Source organism: Lepidochelys kempii, chromosome 3 (assembly GCF_965140265.1).
Source record: "Lepidochelys kempii isolate rLepKem1 chromosome 3, rLepKem1.hap2, whole genome shotgun sequence".
NCBI lineage: Eukaryota > Metazoa > Chordata > Testudines > Cheloniidae > Lepidochelys > Lepidochelys kempii.
The window spans coordinates 43,008,386-43,024,122 of record NC_133258.1 but is presented as its reverse complement, the minus strand read 5'-3'; the positions used below and the strand labels follow the sequence as shown (position 1 = coordinate 43,024,122).

Sequence of the window (15,737 nt, the reverse complement as noted above, 5' to 3'; positions counted from 1 at the left end):
GCAAACGTGATACAATTAGCTTAGGCTTGAATAGAGACTGGGAGTGGATGGGTCATTACACAAAGTAAAACTATTTCCCCATGTTTATTTCTCACCCCCCAGCCCCCACTGTTCCTTAGACGTTCTTGTCAACTGCTGGAAATGACCTACCTTGATTATCACTACAAAATAGTTTTCTCTCTTACCCCCCCTCCCCCATCCCGGCTCTCCTGCTGGTATTAGCTCATCTTAAGTGTCCACTCTCCTTACAGTGTGTATGGTAACACCCATTGTTTCTTGTTCTCTGTGTATATAAATCTCCCCACTGTATTTTCCACTGAATGCATCCGATGCAGTGAGCTGTAGCTCACGAAAGCTTATGCTCAAATAAATTTGTTAGTCTCTAAGGTGCCACTAGTACTCCTTTTCTTTTTACCCTAATTATGACACTGTTAATACTCCCCAGAATATTAGCCTTTTTCACAGCTACTTCACCTTGTTGACTCAGCAGAACTGCTGCCTAGCTAGTTATTCCCCACTTTGTAATTGTGCTATTTTGATCCTATTATCACCATTTAACCACAATCAGTTTAGTCTCTGTTGGAAATCTCTCAATATTCCAAACACCATTCACATAGAGAGGACCCAGAAGTTGGGTATTCCTAAAATGGCTAAATGGATTTTGTTGAAAATGTATAACTTTAGGAGAAAACACAAGAGCTTGATTACTGCCAATATAGTGCCATACTCTGAGACCTTTACTCATACTGATAGCATCTTACTCCACAAGTCATGTCTTTGACTTCAGAGGGGAAGGTAATGCCATATGGGCCTGATTTTTATTGACATTAATGCCACTTTAAACCATTCTTATGCTCACTTCAAGATGCCATGAAGTCCCAGAGCACTATAGATGGCATCAGCGTAAATGAGAATCAGGCCCAGTGCACATTAGGAAGGGTGTGAGAACTTGGCCTGTAAGGATTACACGTCTATAAAGTGCTGAGCACCTAAGCTGCCCCATCTAGCTTATGCAGGGCAGGTGCAGAGACCCTGTGCTGCTTTATCCAGGACCCGCGGTGCCGCTCTCATGAGGTCATTGTGTGATTTTTGCCACTGCCAAAATTATTGCGTGATCTTGTGCAAATGACTAATGGCTAGATTCTGACTCATTCTATATGTCCACATATAATAATAACAGGAAGTAATAATCCCCCCTTCCATCTATAAGCAGGCTACATGGACCTTGAATTCAAGCACATAATAGTAAGTAAATATTAAGACTATTATGCATATATATCACTTCCATCAGATGGAGTATAATGCAATGGAATTACTTTTGTGGGTGTTATTGCAGGTATCTACAATATTAACTATAATTCATACTTTGACCTTGCTGATTAAGCCTCTATTCAGACATAGTGATCTTATATACTGTAATTTATAACTATATATTCTAATACCTTGGTAAACCTATTTTAATGAGACAGTTTACTGCTTACCTTCAGCCACCCTTCTTGTATATTAAGATAACATTTCAAATATTAAATTCTAAATTATTTAGGACTAGATTGTCTTCACTCTTACTCAGCCATGCAAGGAAGGAGGAGTAAGTTGCCTCTATTCTAGTTCATGCCACCACTCAAATCTGCTCAGATTATCATTCTGGCAATGAAGAGGTTAGCAGAGACTACTCATTCACTGCTGCCCACTCTGAGCAAGAGGACAGAGAAGGGAATAGGAAATGACATGCTGCACCTCCTTCCCCTCATCACTAGCCAGCATAGCTGACTTGGGTGCCCAACATGGCATGTGAGCTGCTCCATGAAAAAGGGAGATAGTAAGTTACTTTGCTTAGAGCCAGAGGGGAGCATGGAAGGAGTTCTGACTCTGAGTCACAGTTTTCTGGCCTGCGCCAGGAGGTGAGTAGCTACTCACTGCCACTTACAGCAAATTGTAAAGTTTCAATTTCCTGTCAGAGAGTATATAAGACAGTTCGTATATAGGCATAATTTTTTAGTCCAAATATAGAAGGTCACTTGATAAAACTGAAAGTTAAAAATTAGTAATAGTGACGTTTAAAGGTAGCTTGAGCTGAACAAATAGTGTTGTGGCATTCTGTACTATAACCCTTAATTATTTAAAGCAGTATGTTTTCACAGTTAAGTCACTCAAAAACCTGCAACATATCTGTACTATAGAAGTCAGAGCCAAACTGAAGGTAAACCTTAGAAAAGAAATCAATACCTGTCAAAACAGTTGTGATATTTAATGTCATGTTTGACTGAATAACACTGGAGCCTAACAAATTTAACTGTAGGTTGTTATGTAATAGACATTGTGAAGGAGTGTACTACTCCTTTACAGGACAGGCTGGAGCCTACAGGTTGGACAGCCTGTCCTCTCCTTGGGGCTAGGGTGTATAAGCAGGAAGAGGAACCTGAACAAGGGGGCTTAGGTGTAGAAGCTATGCAGGCTTCAGTGGTGGCTGTTTCTCTCAGGTTCCAGGAGACCAGCCCTACCAGATTGAGAGACTTGGTGTTATGCACTTTAAGTTTGGGAGCTCTTAACCAGGGTCCAGAGCAAGGGTTTTTTTTATAGTTGCACCTGTCCTGAAGCCTTATTGAAACAGGGACATACTATTTTCTTGCTGTGTGTTGTCTACTCTTTGCCAGGCTGTTAAAGCAAACCAATTGCTGCCCAACCAGGGGAAAATAAGGTGGGGAACACCTGCAGTCCTTCACTGGGCTGCAAGGGGACACACAATGTCTATCCACACCCTTACACATGTGCTGTGGGAAACTGATATCACTGCTCCTTGGAGTCTCTCACCCTTTACAAAATATCCTGCATATGAAGAAGAAAGGAAAATATGGATATTTTATTGAAAAAAATTGCCTTTTCTTTTCACAAATTGGCAATTTCTCAGTTGAGTCATTGCTTGGAATTATTTACCAAATATTTTAGTTTGTAATTTGTTGAATGTTTCTATAGTCAAAATTCAAGTTGTTTTATTAGGCATGCAAATTGCATGGCAGCTATCTTCTCCCTGATTGGGTGCCAGTACATCTTTAGAATCAGGTTTGCAGGGTAAATTCTCACAGCTGACAGTCGAAAGTCACTTTCTGCCAACTGTCTGCAGTATTTCCTTAAGGCGTCAATTCAGGAAATCACTTGAGTATGTTCTTAAGTCCATCTCTAAGCAGTACAGCACTTCAGTATTGACTTCTGTAAGACTTAAATACATGCTAAAAATTTAAGTGCTGCCCTGAGTGAGGGTGCTTTTCTGAACTGGAGCTTGAAATTGCATCTTTTAGTTACATTGCTGCAAAGCAATGAATTGTGGACAGTGAACAGAAAGACACTATGAAGCAAGATGTGTGGATTTGTTTAAAAAACATTAACACGTTTTTGCAGCATCCACCTAAACTTATTAAGAACTAACACTGGCAAATCATGAGTTAAAATACCTCATACCATTTTAGGTGAGGTCCATGAATCTGCATGATGCAATTCACTAATTATAAAATACAGGGAATTTTTGTCACTCGTAGATTTAGCCCTCATGTTATCCTGCTGTCCTCAAGGAGATGGGGCTGGGCAAGAACACAGAGGCTGGCCCCAGGTTTTCTATACTGATACCTATTCATGATACCACAAGGTGTCTCAATAGATCCCTGTAGATCTCTGGGCCTCTGTATAATTGGGCCATGACCTAAGTTCCCTCTAAGCTGTGTGGCTGGGTGGCCACCCAGCAGGCTATCAAGTGTCGTGCACTTCAGGTGTCCCTCCCCCACTGCCATGCTGTTCCTGCTCTCTGCCTTGGAGCCCCTGGCCAGCTGCTCCCAGGAGCCTCCTGCTTGCTGTGCAGAGTAGGGAGTGGGGGGAGGAGCTCAGTTGTCAGGGTGTCCCCACCCCCCACCCCTGTACCCCATCTCCACAGAGTGGGGGGCAGCGCATACGGCAGAGCTCAGGACAGAACTCAGGATGGAGGGAGCTTGCTGGCAGCCGTTGTGTCAGAACAAACAGGCTTCAGACTGCTGAGTGCCGATCTACTTAAAAGGGCAGTGTACTAAAAGGGGCAGCATCTCTCTCTCTCTCTCTTGCTCTCACACACACACATACATGCACACACGGTGTGTCTGTCACACTCGCCTACCAACACACACTTGTATTATTGTTGTTGTTACTTCATACTTTCAAAGTGTGTCGTTTTAGTTTTTTGACTGGTCTATGCATTTCATAATTTTAATTTCTCTCTTATGGTTAAATTTAATTCTTTGTTCGTTGTTTAGTGATTTCTAAAATGCCTAACCTGTCCTGGCTGGAGTAATTATCCTTCTGGTAACTTTTTAACAAGATATATTATATCTAGGTTTTTTGTTTCTACTGGTGGTGCACATCTGCACATTACCTCGATATGGTGCACGCTACACAATTCATTCCGCACATGGATGGAAAAAATAGAGGGAACACTGGCCATGACTCTTTTTCCTTTGCAAACCTAAGTCCTGCCCCAATGGAATAATCAGCTGGAAGATCTGTGCTTCTCAGGTTGATGGTGTTTAATGTGATTTTTCTCTGTCTGGCATATTTTTCTGCAAGAAGCCATGATTGTGCTCATAGTGTCGGATAGGTCTTCACAGACACTGCCAGTACTGCAGGGAATAACCTCATGATTTTTTCTGTCTCCTTTGAATTCTGATGTCTCTCTTTATTAGAAAGAAGGCTCCTAGGGTCTATGATAATACAAATTACCAATAAAAGGTCTTCCACTGAATTGAATACAGGATCTCCTGTGCCAGCACATCTTTTGGAAGACTACTCAAATATAAGGATCTACAAACAGGTACCAAGATCTTGGTTTACAAGGCAGTTGTCATCCCTCCCCCCCTTCTCTATGGGTGTGAGACCTGGGTAACCTACAGGCAACATTTCAAGCAGCTGGAGTGGTTCCAGCAGTTCTGCCTCAGGAGGATTCTCAGGATCAGCTGGGAAGACTGGTGCACTAACATCAGCGTTTTCTTTGCTGCCAACGTCAGTAGTATAGAAGCTCAGGTCATTTCAAAGACACACTGAAAGTACATCTTAAAAAGGGAGGCATCAACCCAACAAACTGGGAGGACTTGGCGCGGAACAGAATATAGTGGCATCACACCACACACCAAGCCACAGCTCACTTTGAGGAGAACAGATGTGCTCACGAGACAGAGAAGCAACAAAGGAGGAAAGAAAGGGCACAACACTTCAGACAAGAACTGTGTCTCCTCCAAGATTACACCTTCACTTCTGTGGGAAAATCTGCAGGGCAAGAATTGGGCTCCTCAGAAATTTAAAAACTCACCAATGAAGCCATTTGGCAGAGAGATATCATCCTCTCATCGAGAGCTCCATCGAGTCACAGCTCCATCCCTGGCCCACTCCCAGCCCAAGACCCACTCCCAGCTGCAGCCCTAGCCTCTGCCCCCTTACTCCTGTCCACATCCCCTGAGCTATGGCCCCGCTCTGGGCCCAAGCTCCGAGGGGTGGGGAGGGACATGGACAGGGGTAAGTGGGGGAGGGGCGTGACTCTCAAAAGTTTGGGGACCACTGACATAACCTGTAGTAAAAAGAAAAGGAGTACTTGTGGCACCTTAGAGACTAACCAATTTATTTGAGCATAAGCTTTTGTGAGCTACAGCTCAGTAGCTCACAAAAGCTTATGCTCAAATAAATTGGTTAGTCTCAAAGGTGCCACAAGTACTCCTTTTCTTTTTGCGAATACAGACTAACACGGCTGTTACTCTATAATCTGTAGTGACTCCTAGTGCATCAGCTTAATAAGCTATACTGGGTCACTAATTCTCCTAAAATCCACAAACTACTCATTATCTCAAAACATTTCTAGCCAAAACAACAATATGGTAGGGGCACCTAAAACCAAAGTTACTATTGACTCACTCTCTGTCCAATCCTCCCATTCTAATTAAACTGCAATTATGCAGCTGTCTGGTCTTGTCTCACAAAGGCCGAAGAGCATTCCAAGCTATGTGAAGTTTGATTTTCAGCTGGCAGTGACTGAATCTACAAAATGGTTGACTGCAGTATTGTCAAGCTCTGGGGTACATGCAGGAATGTCAACAGTGGGTGCCATGCTATTACACAGCACAAATGAGACAGGACTGCCTGTTGAGCAGCTTGAGTTCAGGAAAGCTTCCTTACTGTTATCTTTACAGTAACAGCAGCAGAGGAGCAGATATATAATAAATCCTCATGGAGCTACAGAAATCACTGAGGAGAAAAAATAGAGAATGGTCGCTCTATATAATAATAATGTAGAGGGAAGAAAGTATCGGGATAACAGCCCTGCACCAACTCCCCTTCCCTCGACAAATTCCCAGGCCCCGGGCCCCTGCACCTCCCTTCCTTTAATAGGTATGACCATCTTTGTTGACTTGTTGCTGGTCTACCTTCTGTGTTGTTGCTGAGGTGTACTGACTGCAACATATGTCACTGCTGGCCATCTTACAGATGATAAAACCTAGGTGCTCCTACATGGAGGTAGAAGCTTCCATTTTTGGAGCCTTCTGGACTCTGTCCCTAGTGTTTCATGAACATAGTGTAGCTGATAGTATTGACAGCTGCATAGCCAGATATGTCACACCACATGCAGACTCAGAATATACCTGATATCACAGAATCATAGAATATCTGGGTAGGAAGGGACCTCAGAAGGTCATCTAGTCCAACCCCCTGCTCAAAGCAGGACCAATCCCCAACTAAATCATCCCAGCCAGGGCTTTGTCAAGCCTGACCTTAAAAACCTCAAAGGAAGGAGATACCACCACCTCCCTAGGTAACACATTCCAGTGCTTCATCACCCTCCTACTGAAAACGTTTTTCCTAATATCCAACCTAAACCTCCCCAACTGCAACTTGAGACCATTACTCCTTGTTCTGTCTTCTGATAACAATGAGAACAGTCTAGATCCATCCTCTTTGGAACCCCCTTTCAGGTAGTTGAAAGCAGCTATCAAATCCCCCCTCATTCTTCTCTTCCACAGACTAAATAATCCCAGTTCCCTCAGCCTCTCCTATAAGTCATGTGTTCCAGTTCCCTAATCATTTTTGTTGCCCTCCGCTGGATGATTTCCAATTTTTTCATTATAGTGTGGGGCCCAAAACTGGACACAGTACTCCAGATGAGGCCTCACCAATGTCGAATAGAGGGGAACAATCACGTCCCTTAATCTGCTGGCAATGCCCCGATTTATACATCCCAAAATGTCATTGGCCTTCTTGCTAACAAGGGCACACTGTTGACTCATATCCAGATTCTCGTCCACTTTATCCCCTAGGTCCTTTTCTGCAGAACTGCTGCCGAGCCATTCGGTCCCTAGTCTGTAACGATGCATGGTATTCTTCCGTCCTAAGTGCAGGACTCTGCACTTGTCCTTGTTGAACCTCATCAGATTTCTTTTGGCCCAATCCTCTAATTTGTATAGGTCCCTCTGTATCCTATCCCTACCCTCCAGCATATCTACCTTTCCTCACAGTTTAGTATCATCTGCAAACTTGCTGAGGGTGCAATCCACACAATCCTCCAGATCATTAATGCAGATATTGAACAAAACCGGCCCCAGGACAACCCTTGGGGCACTCCACTTGATACCGGCTGCCAACTAGATATGGAGCCATTGATCACTACCCGTTGAGCCCGACAATCTAGCCAGCTGTCTATCCACCTTATAGTCCATTCATCCAACCCATAGTTCTTTAACTTACTGGCAAGAATACTGTGGGAGACCGTGTCAAAAGCTTTTCTAAAGTCAAGGAATAACACATCCGCTGCTTTCCCCTCATCCACAGAGCCAGTTATCTTGTCATAGAAGGCAATTAGATTAGTCTGGCATGACTTGCCCTTGGTGAATCCATGCTGACTGTTCCTGATCACTTTCCTCTCCTCTAAGTGCTTCAGAATTGATTCCTTGAAGACCTGCTCCATGTTTTTTCTAGGGACTGAGGTAAGGCTGACTGGCCTGTGGTTCACTGGATCCTTCTCCTTCCCTTTTTTTAAAGATGGGCACTACATTAGCCTTTTTCCAGTCGTCCGGGACCTCCCCCGATCGCCATGAGTTTTCAAAGATAATGGCCGATGGCTCTGCAATCACATCCGCCAACTTCTTTAGCACTCTTGGATGCAGCGCATCTGGCCCCATGGACTTGTGCTCGCCCAGCTTTTCTAAATAGTCCTGAACCACTTCTTTCTCCACAGAGGGCTGGTCACCTCCTCCCCATGCTGTGCTGCCCAGTGCAGTAGTCTGGGAGCTGACCTTGTTTGTGTAGACAGAGGCAAAAAAAGCATTGAGTACCTTAGTTTTTTCCACATCCTCTGTCACTAGGTTGCCTCCCTCATTCAGTAAGGGGCCCACACTTTCCTTGACTTTCTTCTTGTTGCTAACATACCTGAAGAAATCCTTCTTGTTACTCTTAACATCTCTTGCTAGCTGCAACTCCAGGTGTGATTTGGCCTTCCTGATTTCACTCCTGCATGCCTGAGGAATATTTTTATACTCTTCCCTGGTCATTTGTCCAGTCCTCCACTTCTTGTAAGCTTATTTTTTGTGTTTAAGAGCAGCAAGGATTTTACTGTTAAGCCAAGCTGGTCGCCTGCCATATTTACTATTCTTTCTACACATTGAGATGGTTTGTCCCTATAACCTCAATAAGGATTCTTTAAAATACAGCCAGCTCTCCTGGGCTCCTGGTATGTTCAGCAGCAGTCAAGCAGTTGGTTTTGTAGCTTCTCAAAGTACTTTTAATTCATTTAGATGCCCAATTCCCATTTAAAGTTAATGACACTTGGTCTATCTCAAAACTCACTTCCTTCCTTTTCAAGTGAAAGGTATATTTCTTTGACTATTGCCTTTTCTAACATAAATACATAGCAATATGTAAAAAACAAAAACAAAAAACTGCCCTAAAACATTATCAAAACCAAACACTCCACTGCACTCACTCCTACCCCTGAGGAAAGGTTGTGAGAACAATCAACATGTGACAGATGTGGAATCGCATTGCTTAATCGACAAGTGGAAGATGCTCAGATGTTACAGTGATGAAAGCAGTAGAACATATATAGATTAGAATCACAGCAGTTGATTGTGTTCATTACAAGAAGCCATGGTATGTACTGTAATTTCAATATGCCATAATCCATGTTGGTGTTTGTTTGAAATTCTTCTTGTGTTATGGGGAATATGTGACCAGTATTCTCAAGTAGCTGGTAAAGAAACTAAGTGGGTATAGTAAAAGATTTAAAGGCTGTTCCTCAGAAACAGTAAACACAGATTTTTAAATGTAAGAAAATCCCCAGCAACGAAAGCACAGAGTTCATCTCCAGGCAGGGAACAAACTAACACATTTAAGATTCTGTTAGTTCATGTTTATAGTGGTTTATATAGTGCATATACTTGGAGTTTCATTTTCTTAAGCTTCAAAGAGAATATCAAAAAGCCGAAATGTAAACAGTCTGACACAGGCCGTCAGAGACCTAGTTTGCAAATAAATGTGTTTAATGAAGTTTCATTTATTGTATGCACTCTTAAAAAACGCTGCCAGTCCTCAACTAAATTTTTGCAGACCTTATGTGGTATAGCCTTTACATTAATGAGTACTAATGCTCTATTTTAACATTGTATTTTTCACTTTTTCCTTGGAAAGGGTTTTAATATAACTTGCATCTAATGATTTAAAAGATTGGGTTAAACGATTGATACAACATCCTAATTAACTCACTGAATTGTTACCGTATGTATTTACATAGTTTTACTGAACGAATTTTCTGTGAGCATAATTAGAGTGATAGCTAATGTTTACAATTCGGGGAGCCCAAACTTTGTCCATGCAGGGGTCACAATGACAACTTGATAGGAGCTTTTTGGGGTGCACAAAAATGGAACAAAGTACTGCTTTCTTCACATGGCAATGTGGTTTCTAGAGACAATGGGTCCCAGCATGCAATGCCCCATTTTGCTCTGAACTGAGGCCTGTAGTCTACCTGGGCAATGCCCCAATCCTAAAACTGAAGATGGTCCCAGGAGATGGGACTGTAGAACTCCTTGGATTACACTTTAGCCATCAAATTTAACTATATTTCTGCTTATTAAACACCAGTATTATTCTGATGCTTTAACCACATAGGCTCTATCTATTGACTTTCATCCAAAAGAAACACAGTTCTGTGCAGTAAGTAAAATGTAGGAAAAGTTTCTCAAGAACAATAATAAGTCAGCTCAGTTCCTAAAAGCCTTTATCTTCAATGTAGTACTACCTTGACTGTCCTCAATGTCACAGTGGATACTAAATAACTTCAGATAATTAAGGGCTTTCATAAATGAGGATCCAGGAGCCTGCAGAGTTTATAAGCTCTACATGTGAGTGGCTGCACAGTTGGTAAATTGTATAGGAAACAGTGTTTCTTCTGTAGACCTTATTAACACAGCAGGTGAATGACCTTTTATTGAGGAGCTTCTATCCACCTCCCTTATCTGCTGAAGTCAAACCTTAAGGTAGATCTCTGACCTTTGCATATGATAGCTTTGATCAGCTGGAATTTAAATAATCAAAGGTACCACTGTGTTACATATTTTTTATGAAGCTTCAGAGGCGTAATACATTTTATGTGCACACCTCAAAACAGTAAAAATTGTGTAGATGGACCTGTGCAGCTATTTAAATTTACTTTGCTGACATTTTTAGGAAGATCATAAATAATGTAATCCAGTTATTCATCTTGACAAGCAGTGGCATCTTGTGAACTATTACATATTTTATTGAGCTTGACTGTCATTCTCAGATCACTCATCTTTTACTATTTTCAAGAGGTTTTTGCAAAATATGTGCCATCCTCAAGGAATCAGGCCCCATTATTTCTAGTAGTTCTTCACAGATGCAGAGTTAGGAAAACTCCATAGTCTGACAAAAGTCATCCTTAGAATAGCTTTTCTACATGGAGAGCAGGTGGAGGTGGTGCCGTATGATCTTGACAGGTGTTAGCTAGTGCCAGCCATTATATATTTGGCAGGTGTGTAAATAACCCTTAGACTGGCTATGATACCTTATTACTTGAGAATGCAGTTTGTAAGAAAACAAGATACCTATGATGAATGTACTTTTTAGATAGCACACCCTTTCTTTAAAACTGTGCTAGAAACTGAGTTGTATGACCAGTACTACAGAAATTGATCTATGTCGAAACTGCATCAGATTATGGAGTCATAGAAATGTAGCGCTGGAAGGAACCTCAAGAGGTCATCTCGTCCAGCCCCCTGTGTTGACAGAGGACCAAGTTCAGCTAGATCATCCCTGACAGGTGTCTGTCTAACCTGTTCTTATAAACCTCCAATGACAGGGATTCAACAATCTCCCTTGGTAACCTAATCCAGTGTCTAACTAACCTTATAGTAATTTTTTCTCAATATCTAACCTAAATTGCTCTTGCTGCAAATGGAGCTAATTGCCTCTTTTTGTACCCTTGGACATAGAGAAAAATTGATCAGTCCTCTTTACAATAAACTTACCTATTTCAAAACTGTTATCACATCCCACCCTGAGTGTTCTCTTCTGTGGACTAAATATGCCCATTTTTTTCAACCTTTATAGTACTCTGTGTATTAAGAATTGCATTTGAAAAATAACAGGTAGGCTCTTGCTACAAAGCCATGTAATAAATCTGAATCCAAGCCATGTAATAAAAGTCCTGAGAAATAAACAAAGGGACTGCTGCAAGTTTGACCTGTTCTGTCTTGAATGATCAAAGACAGCTCTGGTTTTCCCTAACCATTTTCTAACAAAAATCATTGCTAAAATCATTATCTTTGTCAGTATAACTCTCTTAACTTGGAAAGCTATAGAATTGCTTGTTAATGTATAATGCATTATACAAATACCCAATTTACAAATCAGTCTAAGTAGTAATGCATTATAATGTTTATATTCACAGCCAATTACTCTAAGCTTGTAAAATGACCTCAACTTGTATGTATGTGAAATACATCACTTTTAGTGATTACACTTTTCTACATGTAATTAAATATATGACTTTCCTTACATTTTTTCACCATAAATAAGCGCAATCTAAACAAACATCACAAAATCTATGATTTTTTTTGGTTCACTTTTCACCAGAAATGTTAGTAGCGATTGGACATCTAACATAGTGAATACCAGTGACAATGAGGTAGGATCTGAGTCCTAAATAGGGAAAGAACACACTAAAAATTACTTAGATGTCTTCAAGTCACCAGGGCCTGATTAAATAATCTTGGGATACTTAAGGAACTTACTGAGGCTACTGAGCCATTAGAGATTATCTCAGAAGGACAGGGCAGATTTCAGAGAACTAGAAAATGACACTATATTTTCCCATCTGTAAAAAAGTGAATAAGGACAACCCAGAGAATTACAGACCATCAGCTTAACTTCAGTACCCAGAAAGATAGTGGAACAAATAATTAAGCAATCAGTTTGCAACCACCTAGAAGATAATAAGGTGATAAGTAACAGTCAGCATGGATTTGTCAAGAACAAATCATGTCAAACTGACCTAATAGCTTTCTTTGACCTCACACGTTCTTGTCAACTGCTGGAAATGGCCCATCTTGATTATCACTACAAAACGTTTTTTTTTTCTCTCCTGCTGGTAATAGTTCACCTTAACTGATCACTCTTGTTATAGTGTGCATGGTAACACCCATTGTTTCATGTTCTCTGTGTATATAAAATTGTCCTACTGTATTTTCCACTGCATGCCTCTGATGAAGTGGGTTGTAGCTCATGAAAGCTTATGGTCAAATAAATTTGTTAGTCTCTAAGGTTCCACAAGTACTCCTGTTCTTTTTGCGGATACAGACTAACACGGCTGCTACTCTGAAGCCCTGTGGATGGAGGGAAGTGGTAGGTGTAGTGTATCTTGACAATAGTAAGGCTTTTGGTACTGTCTTGCATGACCTTCTCATAAACAAGCTAGGGAAATACAACCTCGATGGAGACTAAAAGGTGGATGCATAACTGATTGAAAAATTGTTCACAGAGAATAAGCATCAGCAGTTCAGATCCAGCTGGAAGGGCATATCCAGTGGGGTCCCATAGGGATCAGTTCAGAGTCCGGTTCTGTTCAATATCTTCATCAGTGATTTAGATAATGGCATAAAGTACACGTATAAAGTTTGTGGAGTATATCAAGCTGGGAGGGATTGCAAGTGCTTGGGAGGATTGTTTTGAATTTTTATCCTATCTGGAGAAACTGGAGAAATGGTCTGAAGCAAATAGGAAGAAATTCAATAAAGGACAAATGCAAAATACTTCACTTTGAAAGGAACAGTCAGCTGCACACCTACAAAACGACTGCCGAGGAAGGAGTACTGCAGAAAGGAAGCTGGGGGTCATAGTGGATCACAAGCTAAATGGAAGTCAACAGTGTAACACTGTTGCAGAAAACAACCACCACCCATCATTCCGGGATATATAAGCAGGAGTGTTGTAAGCAAGACGTGGAAAGTAATTGCTTCTCTCTACTTTGCACTGATTAGGCCTCAACTGTAGTATTGTGTCCAGTTCAGGAAAGATGTGGACAAATTGGAGAAAGATTAAATGTTCGACGGTATTGGCCTCCGGGAGCTATCCCAGAGTGCTCCATTGTGACTGCTCTGGACAGCACTCTCAACTCAGATGCACGATTGTTTGCCGTTGCTCTGACGCAGGGAGGGGCGACTGACGACACGGCTTATAGGATTGGCTTACAGGGAGTTAAAATCAACAAAGGGGGTGGCTTTACATCAAGGAGTATTTCAGGCAGGACTTCACGGAGGGTTCCAATAAGAAATGGTGCACCTAAGTTATTGTTCTTATTGGAACAAGGAGGTTAGTCTGGCCTCTGATTGATACATGGCTAGATTTACCTCGCTGCACCTTCTCTGTGAGTGACTTCAGTGTGACCTAGAGGAATGAGTCCCCTGGGCGGGGGTTTGCAAATGAGTACAAAAAAAATCTGATCTATTTCTTGTTTTGATACACTCCATCTATCTTTTACATCTTTGGCTGGCAGCAGACGGTGCAGAAGGACTGCATGCCATCCACATCTCATGGCTGCTCGGCAGAAGATGGTACAATGGGAATGCTAGCCATCCTCATCTCTTGCCTGCCCGGCAGAAGATGATGCAATAGGACTGCTAGCAATCCATATCGCCTGCCTGCTCACCATAAGATGGTTCAATAGGACTGACTACAGGACTAAAGAGAATGACCTGATCAAGTCACTCCAAATTTAGTCCCTGCGCCCATGTCTGCCCAGGCGCTCCTGACTGACCTCACACAGGCGACCAGGAGCACCTCGGACATGACGATGACGGCTACCAGTCTTATTGCACCATCTGCTGCCACAAGGCAATGGGTTGCTGCTGCTGTGTAGCAATGCAGTACCGCGTCTGCCAGCACCCAGGAGACATACGGTGACAGTGAGCTGAGCGGGCTCCATGCTTGCCATGGTATGGCGTCTGCACAGGTAACTCAGGAAAAAAGGTGCGAAACGATTGCCTGCCCTTGCTTTCACGGAGGGAGGGAGGGAACGGAGGCCTGACTATATGTACCCAGAACCACCTGCGACAATGTTTTAGCCCCATCAGGCATTGGGATCTCAACTCAGAATTCCAATGGGCAGCGGAGACTGCGGGAACTGTGGGATAGCTACCCACAGTGCAATGCTCCGGAAGTCGACTCTAGCATCGGTACTGTGGAAGCACTCCGCTGAGTTAATGCACTTAATGCACTTAGAGCATTTTCTGTGGGGACACACACACTCGAATATATAAAACTGATTTCTAAAAAAACGACTTCTATAAATTCAACCTAATTTCGTAGTGTAGACATACCCTATGAAATTAGTGTATCTGAAGGCATCTTCCGGTTGTTTTCTGTAAGTGTGGTCTTCATTCTGGAAACAATTAAATTTTTAGCTTTTCTGGTTGCACATAACCTTACTGTGACATATTGGTTCAAGCAGGAGACAGGAGGTTTTATTCCCAGCCTTGCAACTGACTCACTGCACTGCTTTTAGAAAATCATATAACCCCTTTGTAGCTTAGTTTACCTACCTATCTATAAAATAAGCAGAATATTTGCCTATCTCAACAGAGTGTTGCATGACTTAATTACCACATTTAATGTTTGTACAGTGCTTTGAGAGCCTCTGGTGAAAAGAACTGCATAAGTGCAAAGTAGTAGTATTTTAATGTTTTAGAAATCAATGCATTCTTTAAAGTTTGGACCTATGATCTGAACTTGTTTTCTATATGCTGATGGGGTTTTGAGTTAAATGTAGTTATGACCATTTCAATGTAATGCTGCGAACGGCTATACTGATGAACAACTTGGGATATGCATCCAGCAAATGCACTTGTCTAATGCAGTGGGACATAATTAGCATTGATGTAGTGCTTTATGTCTCCAAAGTGCTGTACAAATATTAACTAATTAATCCTCTCAACAGCTCTGTGAGATTCTTTATTTTGCAAGTGGGGAAACTGAACAGAGAGGTTAAATGATTTTCCCACCACCACACACAGATTTGGAAGCTGATCATGAATTAGACTAAATCATGCCTTGCTCCTACTTTTCTGCTGAATGCATTTATCTCATGTACTCTGATGTTTCATACATTTGCATGGATACTCCATTGGATGCAGCTGTCAAATATACACACAGAATTCCAACACTAAATA

The 15,737-nt window shown here is 41.8% G+C and overlaps 1 protein-coding gene across 4 annotated transcripts in view; it reads left to right on the top strand.

Annotated features, from left to right (window-relative positions):
- The window catches only part of CSMD1 (CUB and Sushi multiple domains 1), a 2,000,616-nt gene that overhangs the window by 880,758 nt on the left and 1,104,121 nt on the right, over positions 1-15,737 (top strand). The window lies entirely within an intron of this gene.